This window comes from Dipodomys merriami, unplaced genomic scaffold (genome assembly GCF_024711535.1).
Source record: "Dipodomys merriami isolate MVZ:Mamm:240054 unplaced genomic scaffold, mDipMer1.0.p SCAF_9, whole genome shotgun sequence".
Lineage (NCBI taxonomy): Eukaryota > Metazoa > Chordata > Mammalia > Rodentia > Heteromyidae > Dipodomys > Dipodomys merriami.
The window spans coordinates 38,790,482-38,803,781 of record NW_027206512.1 but is presented as its reverse complement, the minus strand read 5'-3'; the positions used below and the strand labels follow the sequence as shown (position 1 = coordinate 38,803,781).

Here is a 13,300-nt window from a genome sequence, read left to right as displayed (position 1 = left end):
GAACCTAAAGCTAAGGCTGCAAGTGTGTGTGTGATTGTGTGTGTGGGTGTGTGTGTGTACATCTGCATCTGTGATATTAATATATGTCCCTTGGCATATGCACAATTGCACATATAGAGCACCTATTTAAAGTGAGGTTGCATTTGAAAAACCACTCTGGTTTTGTTTTTGTTTTTGTTTTTGTTTTTGCCAGTAGTGGGGCCTGAACTCTGGGCCTGGGTACTGCTCCTCAGCTCTTCAGCTCAAGCCTACCACTTGAGCCACAGTGCCACTTCCGGCTTTTTCTGCTTATGTGGTGCTGAGGAATCGAACCCAGGGCCTCAAGCATGCAAGGCAAGCGCTCTACCACTGACACCTTCCCAGCCCTAGACCCACTTCTATTGCTGCAGTGTATCCGAAGACCCAGTGTGTGCTGGAGCTGTCGAGTATTAAAGATGGTGGTATCCAAGAATTCAGAAGCAATGCTGTAATGTCATCAGAGGTGAACACCCTGTTTCTGCACCATGCTGCTCCACCTGGTTGTTCTACTTGGACCTGTTGCTTTCTAGTTTTCCCTTCAGCACTCTCAATTTCCTTCCTGACTTCAGCACTGGGCATCTTCCCCTCAATATATTTAGCCATGTGTGCATTGTCTTCGAATGTATCCAGTGTATTCACATACCATGTGGAATAGTCCAGCTATCCTGCTGGAAACAAATATTGGTTGCCCTGTGGTGCGTTTTTGTTCCAGAGCATTAAGGTGTCTTACACAGCCTAGCATACTCCATGTGGCAAATATTTAGGATAACTGACTGGGTAGTATGTGAGGGATGAGGTCTATCTGTAGGAAGACATAATGGTAGGATAGATCTGAGGAGTCAAATGAAAATATCAGAAAGAACAATTACACATCTGCCCCAAAAGAGGGAAAAATGGGTAAAAGAGAAAACTGGAAGAGAATTAGGGCTAAGGTGAGTTTGTTGCATATAGTTACATCTGGCAGAAACCAAAGGAAAAAAATGCAAAGGTAAGAAGAGGGGAATGGGAGGAGACAGCGTTGCAGCTTGGGTTCATTTGAGACCCTGAGATAGTGATTCAGATTCTTGGGGAGATTCATTGTAAAATGCTCTTGGCTGACTAACTTGTGAGTGCAGTGAGGATTGTGGCCTCAAGCAGAGGGAAAAACCTTAAGAGAAGTTAAATAAGCACCTACTTGCTACAAAAGTGTAATTCACCCCAAGGGCAGCTTTGCAGGCTACAATGATCCTGTAGGATTATCTGAGACAGAAACGTTCAATCACCTGTGGTCTGTATTCCACACCTTGACTCTATCACCTGGTGTCAGCCAGTTCAGTGATAGGTATCATTCTTGGGAAAGAAGCATGGCCATTTGTGATCAAGTTCTTTTCAGCTAGGGCATGTCTAGAGAAGGTTTCAGTTGAGTGCTGTTAGTCACACCTCGAAACTGGAGGAATGTGTCTTTGGGTCCTGAAGGGTGAGGTATGGGTAACACGATGGATTCTTTCTCATATCCTTGAGGTCAGTCAGAAACCCAGCTGAAAAGACTTTCCTGAATTTAGACTCTCCCTCAGAGCTTGAGGAGTCACCCAGCATTCATTCATCGTTGTCATGGATCAAGACCACATTTGATTCAATGTGCTATCCTTGAAGAGTTCCTTTAATCCCAGTTATTCGTCAACTCTGAAATTGATTTTAAAAGTCCAGGACCTTCTAAAGTGGTTGAAGAAGTTTACACTCCCTCCAAAAATGCAGTAGGGTTCCCTTCTGTCCACATGCCCTCCAGCATCTATTGTTATTAGAGTTCTTGATTATAGCCATTCTAACTGGGGTGAGGTGGTATCTCAATATTGTTTTGGTTTGCATTTCTTTTATGGCTAGGGAGGTTGAGCATTTCTTCATGTGTCTATTGGCCATCCTTCTTTCCTCTTCAGAGAAGTTTCTCTTTAAGTCTTTAACCCACTTATTTATTGGGCAGCTGTTTCTTTGAGGATTTGTTGTTGGGATACTAAAATGATGTAAAGTCTTTCATATCCTCAGAAAATAGAACTGATCTCTCATTTACCATATTTTCCTTCTCATCTTCTATGTAATAAGAAGCACTTGAATGCACTGGTGGTAATGATCTTCAACAGCTGCCTGGAAAAACCTTGAAAACTGACACTGGGAGAGCGGGATCGTGTGTGTGGGAAGGTGTGAGTCTAGGTGCTACAGTGAAAAATCGCAGTCTGAAGACTTTCCTACTTCTTAATGTCTAGTAGCTTATCCTATGACCCTTGAAAACTCATGAGGATGTTCTTAGACTTGCTCTCACTCTTTTTTTCCATTAATGATTAGGTGTGATGTCATTTGCTTTACTTTCATGAATATAGCACAGGTATTACATGAAGATGGATGATGAAGATGGATGGATAGTGCCTGGATGAGATTTTTGAGATCTAAAAGCAGTTTAAAAGCCATTTCATCATCATTAGTAGTAGTAGTTTGTGGATGAAGTTGTTGAAAATTTTAAGTTCAGGACTTTGATACAATAATCTAAGTTTAAAATTGTTTAAATAGGGATACAGGTGGACCCATTGCAACAATGAGATGTACAAGATGTTATGTCGAAAACGAACTTTATAACTTTGGCCGAGGGGGGGATAGGGGATAAAGAAGGGGAGGTGGGGTGGTTGGGAGGAGATGGGAAGGGATGGGAAGGGGAAACAAAGGAGGAGGCAACAATGCTTGATAAGAAATGTACTCATTACCTTGCCCATGTAATTGTAACCCTTCTGTACGATATTTTCACAACCCCCCCAAATAATAATCTAAGTTTAGATTATTATCATATATTATTATATTTTAGCTAATTTTAAAATAGTAATTATAACAAAAACTTGGTTATAACATTGGCTTCTAGAGTCATGATTTTTGAGGTGAGAGGTAGGGTAAATGACATAATCTCATATATATGATATATATCATATATAAATTATACATATCATATTTGGGTTTTAAGCTTTGTACACAATTAATCTTTTGAACAAAACATTGAACATTTATTAACTAAAAGTTACTTCTTGTATCTGTTTAACAAGGCAATTTAATTGTTTGGGAGAAGAAAGGAAGATATTAAAATTATGTGTGTGCCACAAAACTGAGAGCATCATAGATGTTTTGGAAGGATTTCAAAATGTTTAGGAAGGAAAGGTTAACCTTAAAAAGAAGATGCATAATTTCAGACTGCCAAAGTTAATTATGGCATGGAATTAAATGCTCTCCAGTTATCTGTAGAGTTGAGATTGAAGGGGCTCAATAGTGGGCTTTTTAATTACCTGTTTTGGTGTAGAAGACATTCAAGTAGTAACAGAGCAGACAGCATTTACATGAGCATACACTTGCTCTAAATATTGTTTGAATATTAATTGCATTCTCCAAATGGGATGGATTATTTTCTACTAATCTGAAATGAACAGGCCCCATCATAGAAAAAGCAGATATATTGGGTGAAAGGTGAAATATCTCATGGCGACAGAACCTGGCTATCTTGCTAACACCCTGAAGAGCATCTTTTACTACAAATTAAAAAACAATTATTATGCAGACATCAGGAATTGCTGGAGTAAAGTTATCTTTTCACTTACAGTTTCTCAAATTTAGGCTTTGTACTTCCCATTCCTCTTGGGTAATTTAGCATTTTCATGGTTTTATTTTATTTTTTTAAATATCTAATCCCCTATTAAAGAAAAAGGAAAAAAGCTTTCAACACTGGACATGATATCCATTTATAATCACATGCAATCCACTGATAAGGTATTCTCTAGCAGTCTGCTTAGGACAGCTTGCTGTTAAAAATTACAAAATCTTTAATATAATAATATGGTTCTTTTAAATAGTAAAATTTCCAGCTTTGTTGAGTCCTAAGTCAAAGTCATGAACAAACTGATGAATAATTATTATCTTCTATGTGAATGGCATTAATTTTATAGCACTGATACATCTAAATCTTTATCTCTATTTCAAGTCTGGAAAACAATAGTAGCATCCTTTTTATTCTACCTACATCCTACTATAACTGAAACAGAAAGCTTAAATTGATCAAGAATAAAACCACAGACAAATATTAAAAATTGTTCTCTCAGAGTTGTCTATATCTGTCTCATTTTCTCCTTTGGTGAAGAAAATTTTAAATAAGTGATTTTTATTGTGTGGGTTTCTTTTTGAAAGCCTCATCCTTTCATCCTATTTACAAACCATTCCTCAACATTAGGGTTTCTGTTTTACTTGAATTTTCCTAGAGTAATAGATGATATATTACCCAACATTTCACATCTGGTTTTGTGCTTGATCTCCTTTTAAGGTGTCAGTGTATTGATTGAATGAGTTATATGTACAGGTGGATAATCCTAGTCATTATCTCTACATGTTCATTATCCATGCCAAATACAAGCAAGGAGGAAACCCAAGAGGAATCTGAATAGTAAATGGGTAAATTATTTGGGAATCTGAGACCTGGAGATGAAGGGTGGGTATGCATTGATGCGAGGGAAAGTTGCAACTCAAATAAATTCTAGCAGGATATTGAGTTTAGATGCAAGACAATGAATCAAATGCAAAAACTAGAAAATAGCCTGAATAGAATATTTCTAGAATGTTTAGTGCTTAGGCTAAAAGATGAGTTCCTTTACATGGAGACAAATTAGACTTTTCTTCTGAGAAATTATGTTACCTGATGCATATAAAATATAAAAAGTTTCCAAGAACAATATGCTTATTTATTTCAATATGTCACTATCTCCAACTCCCACCATGGCTAATGACATCATTACCAGAACTTACCAGAATCAACTCACGTTTTCCCCCTCAAGAGGAGCATGTATGCTCTTTGCAGATATCGATCGTGACTTAGTAATAGTATGAACCAGGAAAGTAGATTCACCCAAAATGAAATAGTTAGCAGTCATTGATCCTATTATATTGCATAAATATTTCACCTAACTGAGGTACATGTAGGATATCTAAGAAATGTGATAAAGTAACTTCCTGGGAAAAGCGACTCTAGCTATGTTGGGAAGAGGACAAAATAGGAATAAAGAATAAAACTCTTGAGTAAGAGACTAGAGCTTGGAGAACAAACAATACCCAGTACAAATGTTTTATGAGGAGATGAAGTAGTAATAGCTACTCTGTGAGTAGGCTATATGGAGGGACAGTCACAAGAGGCAGGTGACTAATTTAGAACATGGTTTTATAGACTCTGTGGGGTCTAAGAAATCCAAGGATTCATGAGACTCTGAAAATGCCTAGAGTTTCTATTTAGGGAACAAAGTTTTCATTTTTGTACCCAAGGGCCCATCATGTCTCTAAACCTACACATGTCACTGACCTACACATAAAGGCAGGTTCACTTAACAAATAAGCAAATAAAGTGTGTGGGGGGAGGGGCAAGTCTATATGGTTTATGTTAGTGTAACTCATGCCTGACAAAGCAACCTGAATTCTCTCAGACATAAAAAAAAAGTCTTTCTTATAGACAAGGAGTTAGCAATGGAAGTAATTTAGTTAGAAATACAGGAATCCTTTGACAAGGTAGGTCCTCATGAAAAACAACATTATGATGTTGGGAGATGTATTCTCATGTCAGGTGAGAGTTCAGATTCCCAAAGAATGTTTAAATGTGTTCCTTGAACTTACACAGATGTGCCCTAGGGGCCATAAAAAGGTTGAGAAAGCTGAAGGGGAACTTGGCTTCAAAAGGGAATTCCTAAATCTATTTTACACATTGAAATGTATAACAAGGTTTGATTGGATAGTACAAAAATGACTATATTAGATTACCTTTAAATTTCTTTTGTTTAATGAAGAATCATTTATTCTTTTTTACCCCATTCCAATAGATAAAGCTTTTATCATGGGAAAAAATGTTAACTTAATTGATTCAGATACCACCTTAATTTCTACCTGAAGCAAAAATTAAAGAGACAGTACTATGAGTTAATTTAGTCTTAAAGAATATTCTTCATATTATGGATGATTTGGGACTGTTCCCAATGGGCATCACTTCTTCATCCTCCATAGTTTAGATTTCCTTACTGTTCACTGAGTAAAACTGGTGACTGAAAGTCAACCTTAGGTTTTCGACATAGTTATCTGGTATCATACGGTAAGTCTTAGTACCTTAATATCAATGTTTCACATGACAAATTCATACATGTTGCTTCTATGAATGCAATTTCCTCATATCTAATAGAAAATGATTTTTGTATAGCTATAAAGGCATTTTAGTGCAAGATAAAATCATAAAGAAAAAATATGAGATATTCTATGTTAAATAAAATGTACCATATGTATAGCCTAGGGCTTTGTTATTGACAGTCAAAGGTGAGTTGTGAATTGCCATGCTTCCCATTTTAAAAATGCATTATACACCAATTTTATGGCTTTAAATATAGGATCTCTCTGGATTACTTTTAAATACCTCCTAGCTCTAGTCCTGACCCATCTCCCAAATATATAGTCTCTTACTCAACTTCTCACTCCAGTGATAAAAATGGTCCCCTCTCAAAGGCAATATGCCAAAGCTGGACATAGAGCTTTTCTTTCTGAATCAGCATCTCTAGGATTTCTAATATCTAAGAATGGTATCACAATACCCCAATATGGAATTATCTTTGCCTACTCTCCCATGTCCTTTGTATTAACTTTGTGCTGCTCCCAAATTAAAAAAAAAAAACAAACATGCAAAATGCACTAGAATGACAGATCTCTTTGCTCAGCCCCTTAAGACTGGGCTCCAAAAACTCTCCATGCTGTACAATTTCTGGACTTTATTCTCTACAACAGGCTTCAGGAATACCTGTGATCTTCAATAGTGAATGGCTTAACATGTATTTTACATATGTGATAATCTACAAACTATATGATATCATATATATAGTGAGGGAAATGAAATAGTAATATATGCCTATCAGATTCTGAATGTAAAGTTGTCATCCCAGGCTAAATTCCACAAGAAAGAAACAGTTATATTGTCATTAATAAGTGGGATAATAAAAACCCACAGAAATACCTTAGCTTTGTAAAAAGATTTCCTCAACTGAAGAATGAAGTCAGTTCTTGTATTTGTAAAGACTACTAGTTTTTTTTCTCAAAGGAATTAGCTTCCATACACCATGTGAAATTATAGTAAATACAACCAAATAATTTTTAAGAGAATTTACAGTTTGGTAGAAAGCATGCTGGGAAACTGACTCTTTTGACTTCATGTATAGTTTATAAACTCAATATGGCCTTCTGTGAAGTAAATGGCATGTCTTGTACCCCCAGAGACTCCCACTTGAACAAATGTGTCTGCAAGGGGAAGATTGGAAGGCTGATCTTAGTGGATTAGTAGGTTTAGAGGCTATAATTAATTTTCAAAATGGAAATGGCCTTAGAATGAATTATGAGAACTGCACAAGGAAGATGGCACTTCACAGTGAAGGTACAGTGCTGACCCTTACCATTACCTCGTTATTTTCGTCACATTATTATTTGACTGGATAAATCATTCCATATCTATGGGGAGCATTTTGTTCCTTAAAGCAAATGTCCATTTATAAAAATTTATGGTTTCAAATAAAATAATGATTATTCCATGGGGATTTTTATAATAAACATTTGATCTTATGCTTCATCATTATGAAATAGAGTTTAAAAAAACTGCTGTACAATCGATTCAGTTAAAAACATTTTGTTAGTAATATGACAATGCTTCATATGCTCCTATTTTTCTAAAGCTTTGACCTGGGTTTGAATTTCCCTTTGACTTGAAAATCTGAACATGCACAATCAATCTGTCAGCTTTTGCAAGCAAAATCTGATGTTGGAAAAAAAGACTTTTTCTTTCTTTATCCCAATCATTTTAAGGAAGTTAAGCAAATTATACATGTACACACACACACACACACGCATACACACATATGTATACATATATATAGTGCTTTTTCTTTTTAAAAAATACTGAATCATTGGTGTATAGTGTTCTACTCTACCAAAATAATCTAATTCAAGCTTTGGGCAGTCAGGAATAAAAGAAGCTGGTTCAAATTCTAGAGTAGTTTGGACTACCTTAGTTAATCCAAGGAAGCAATTTGCTTTTGTGCTACCGAGTGGATGTTCTGTGATTATCTAAACAGTGTTTTGAAAGACTCACTAAGAGAAGTAAAAGAAATGAGGCATGCCAGAGAGCAAGGCAAAGTCCTAACAGCCTTTGCTTCATAGAGAAACTGCACAGTCAACACAGACAAATATCTCCTCTTCAAAGGAATTCCTCTGGGGAACTATTTTAAAATCTAATTTATCAACCAGTGGTTCTATCCCTCGCCTCTCCACTGCCCCCCCTCCCCCCGCCAAATACTCCTCACTGTTTGGTTCTCTTGTAAACACTTTTGGTTGATTCATCTTGTGATGTTTTCCCCCCCCCCCTTTGGTAAATTTATTACATGAGTCTTGTTTCAGTTTAGCACCTCTCAACTCTCTCAAATCATCATATTCCTTCTTATTTTTCATTTCCTCCCTGAGTTCTGTGTCCTGTAATGATGACAGATAGGATGCTGCCAAGATGGATCAGAGTCATATTTGTCTTCCTGTTGAAGACCTTACTGCATTATTTAGTATTATGAGGCCTTTTCATTTATGCCATTTTGAACTTCATTGGCTCCTTAAGTCCTAGCGAGCCCATTTCCAATCTGATGTGACACAGCTGATAGCATTTGAACTGCATCACATTAAGGGCACTTGTAAACCATTTATGCCAAATGCCACTAAGAAGAGAGCTGAAAACAGACAGGGTCATTTTAGCAAAAGGATTTTTCCAGTCCTGAACTATTCTCATCAGATTTCCAGTGACTCCTTCAGGTCAAGCTTGAAGCAATGTCTTTTTTTTTTTTTTTTTTTTTTGACAAGCCAGAGATTAATTTATTGTGTGGTTATTTTGCTGACACAATGAAAATCTATTTCTACAGACAGAAATACTATGTTTTTCCTCTTGATTATTTGACTTATCTAAAATGTTATTTGATGATTTTATATATACATTTTTCAAGTGCCAATTTGTGAAAATTCAACAAGATAGATTAGCTGATGTATTTTAAAACAGTTTTGTGATAGAACCTGATTTGAATAATAAAGCATATCCTAGGAAAGTATGGCATCTTAGTTTTCTTCTCCCAAACAACATTAACTATTTTTCTATACCAATAAGGAGATTTCTTGATTAGCCTTCAAATTCTCATAGAAACCTTATAGGAATATAGAAATATAGGAATATAGAAATATAGGAATATAGAAATCTGCCTTCCTGAACGCCAGAACTGGCTGCTCAAGTTTAAACATGTCTCTCGGGTTGTTTTCATTTGCTCAGTGCCTCACAGTATTATGGAGTCTCATGCCTTTAAATAGCAATGGATGACTGAAACGTACATCAACAATGTCTCAAATTGGATAGGTGGAAATAATTGGAAATTTTACACATAATAAAATCTTAAATTTTGTCCAAACTTGTTCCTTTCTCTCTGTTTTCCATTTCAAAGCACAGCCTTCACATTGACTCAATTTCCTAGGTAAAATCATGGAGTCACCTCTGAATTCTCTCACAATTCACATCAAGCCCATTAACAAATGATGTCAGGCATACATTCCAATGTGTGACAAACTTTGCATTCTGATCGTCTCTACCTAAATTCCTGCCACATCATCTTCCTCATTCACCACAATAGCCAGCTGGTCTGTGTCTAGTTTTGCTACTTTCTACCTTCTAGAGGGGTAGTCCCAAAACATCATTTAGATGATGTCACTGCCTTATCCAAAACTCTAGATTTCCTTTCTTACTTAGAACAAAACTCAAAGACTTTATAATAGCTTCTGAAGCTCTTAAGAAATCTCTCATGGAAATTCCCCAAACTTATCCTTACCACCTTCCCAGTGTTCACTTTGGTCAAGCCTTTTTAACTCCAACGTATAAAGGCTTTGAACATAGTCAGACCCCACAGGGGCTATAAACTTTAAATATATCAATTTGAAAGACTTTAGAAGTAGGATAATCTAAAAGATAAATATTTTAAATATTATGTTTATGCAGAATAAAAGAAATCACAATCTGAGTGTCAGTGGCTCCTACCTACAATAAAAACTGCTCAGGAATTTGATATTAAAGAATTACAGTTGGAAGCCAACCTGGACAAAAATGTCCATGAAACTCCATCTCCTGGACCGGAGGCCAAGTGGCAGAGTACCAGCCATGAGCAATCAAGTTGAGCAAGAGCAAGAGCAAGAGGCCCTGAGTTCAGCTGTGATAGGAGTTCAAAAAAAGGAAGAAGAGAGAGAGAGAGAGAGAGAGAGAGAGAGAGAGAGAGAGAGAGAGAGAGAGAGAGAGAGAGAGAGAAGAAATATCACAGCAAATTTATGAATGTAATAAGCTGACAAACAACATCATCTGCAATGTTTATTAGGTAACTGTCTGCTTAGCTCCAATATGGTAGATAATATACAGTGTACGGATATACTTAGATTCCTCTACTGGGGAGTTAGTTCTGACTTAGGCAAAAAGTCACTGCAAAAATGTGGTGTGTGTGTGTGTGTGTGTGTGTGTGTGTGTGTGTGTGTGTGTGTGTGTGTGTGTGTGTGTGTGTGGTGTGTGGATATGGAAAGATGAAAAAATGATATTAAGTGAAGTAAGCCAGACCCATAGGTCCCATGGTTTCCCTTACATGTAATAAGAAAATAGTTCTCATGGTTTCCCTTTCATATAATAAATTGTATACATTTAGGATAATCTTAGCAGATGACCAGAATAGCTCAATAGCTAGGCACAAATGACCATATAAAATGATGCTAACTGAAATGAACTTCAAGACATGGATTCAAGAGATTTTTCTTTGTTGTTGTTATTTTTAATGTACTATGTTATTTTTTTGCTTCTTTTGTATGTTCTATCCTATGTTATATCCCATGTTGTCACTGTATTTGATTTCAGTACCCTAGTATTGTATATCTGCTTATCTGAATTAGGAAAGAAGAGGGGGGCCAACAGATATGACAGCGATATCCACAAGACAATATGTTGGAAATCATCTGTACAACTTGCGGGAGGTTAGGGGGAGGGAAAGTAGGAGAAAAATGAGGGAAGGTGTAACAAGTTTGCCAAGCAATGTACTTATTATCTTACTTATGTAACTGTAACCCCTCTGTACATCACCTTGACAATAAAAAAAAAAAAGTGCAAACCATGTGAATATATCCAACAACTTCCAAACTCAATGACATACTCATGGCCCCAACAAGTCATTAACCATTCAACAATACTACATGACAAAAAGGTGGAAAGTGTGATGGAGGTCAAAAAAGAAAGAACATAGTGATGAGAATTCATAACTGTGACACCTAAAGGAAAAAAATACACTATCAGGTTAAACTCAAAGCTAGGCCCTTTCCTAAGGTCTTGACAGTATTTCGATCAATTGAAGGGCCTTGACATGAAGATTCATTTGTTTCAAAGTGAGTTTGCCACAGGCCTACGCTTTTGCATTTCTCCTTCCTGGAATATTCTCCCTACATTGGAATCTCTACTTAAATGTCACCTTTTTAGCAAGGTGTTTCTTGCCTATTCTAACTGAAGTAGCATGATCCGTTACTCTTTCTTTTCCCTATTTTTCTTTATAACATTCAGCAACTTAATACAGCATTGTCAGTGGGCTTATTCACCTATTATTCCTTTCATCTGGTAGAATGGCAGCAACAAGACTGAAAGACATTGCTCTTTTTTGTCTTCTACAGTACATTTTATTTTTCAATACGTTTTTTTTTTAATTGTGAAACTACTGTACAGAGGGGAGTGTAGTTGTGGAGGTGGGAGGGAAGGGATGGTAGGGGAAAAACAAAGGAGGAGGCAACAATGCTTGATAAGAAATGTACTCATTACCTTGCTCATGTAACTGTAAGACACTGCTCTTTGTAGAACCCAATGTAAAACCATTTTGATAGGCTGTAAGTTTGCAACAAGTATCTATTGAGGGAATGAATGGGACCCATTACTTCTGTGAGTGTACTTGAAAATCAGTAGGATGAAGGTATTTGAGAATGGTATGAGAACAAGAAGTTCTTGTTGTTATAAAGACATTAGTGATTCAGATTTGGCTTCTCTCAAAGCTTGCTTCTTCGCAGAAAGGATATTTAATTGGAAAATACAGAGGAAGGACTTTGGCAGTGCAAGGAGAGATTTGGCTGGGTTTTAATTATGAATTTGTTTAAAAAAATTGGCTTGTACTCTATGTAGTGGTTTGAATGCTGTTCCCATGGTTTTACCTCACTGCTGGGAAAAATTGGTGACATTTTAAATGGCAGTAGATGTTGGAAAGACAAATGGCTTATTAAAACCCACACACCAGCAGTGCCACCCCATCACAAACCAATAACAACTATTCTTAATAAAAAAAATAATGTTTCATCTCTCACATAACAAAAGTTTCTTGCCTTCAGCCCAGATGTGGATTGTCTATTACATGCACACATGCCATTCTTCCCTCCTTTTGCAAAAGTTAGAAACTGCCTTTTTGTGAAGCTATGTGATTTCTCAGTTCTCCCAGGATAACTAAGCAGCTAGCTCATCGCTCACCATGATAGCCTCATTCACACACTGTCGTCATAAAAACCTGAAAGAAGATAAAGAAAGTATTCTCTTCTTTGAAAGAAGAGAAAAACAACTTCATCAGTTACTTCTAAATAGAATGAAGCCCAAATGGCAATGTCTTGAAATTTTCCTGTTTTAAGTCCCCTTGACATGAGAACTCCAAATGATCAGATGCTATTAAGTTTACCAGTCTTCAAATTAGCCCAACACTGTAAATAACTTTTGCAAATTGAACAACTGATTATTGGATTGCTTTCATTTCCTCAAACAAGAAAATGAAGGCTGAAAGGTAGGAGGGCTCTCTCTTGAACCCCATGCACTGGAAGAAACCATTGCCAAATTTGAGATCACAGAAAACTTAGGTAATCTTTAAACAGAGATTGGTGTGGAGAAAAGCAGAACTTATTTATGTAATTATTTAAATCTGTCTTTAATAATACAGCAGTTTCACATCTGGTATATAAGTTATGCTAAGTGGCTGAGATTTGTATTATATCAAAATATCTTCTCTTTGGAGACAATTGACAAATACATTAGTTGTAAAACATAGACAGATCAGGGCTGACAAGGCTCTGAGGGCAATTGCTTAGGCGTGCAGAAATAGAAGCTCATGAATCAGGAATAGAAACAATTAACAACAGGAAAGGGTGCCAA

The 13,300-nt window shown here is 36.5% G+C and overlaps 1 protein-coding gene across 1 annotated transcript in view; it reads left to right on the top strand.

Moving 5' to 3' along the window:
• Positions 1-13,300, top strand: part of Gabrb1 (gamma-aminobutyric acid type A receptor subunit beta1) — a 313,871-nt gene that overhangs the window by 20,913 nt on the left and 279,658 nt on the right. The gene's annotated exons all lie outside the window — the stretch shown is intronic.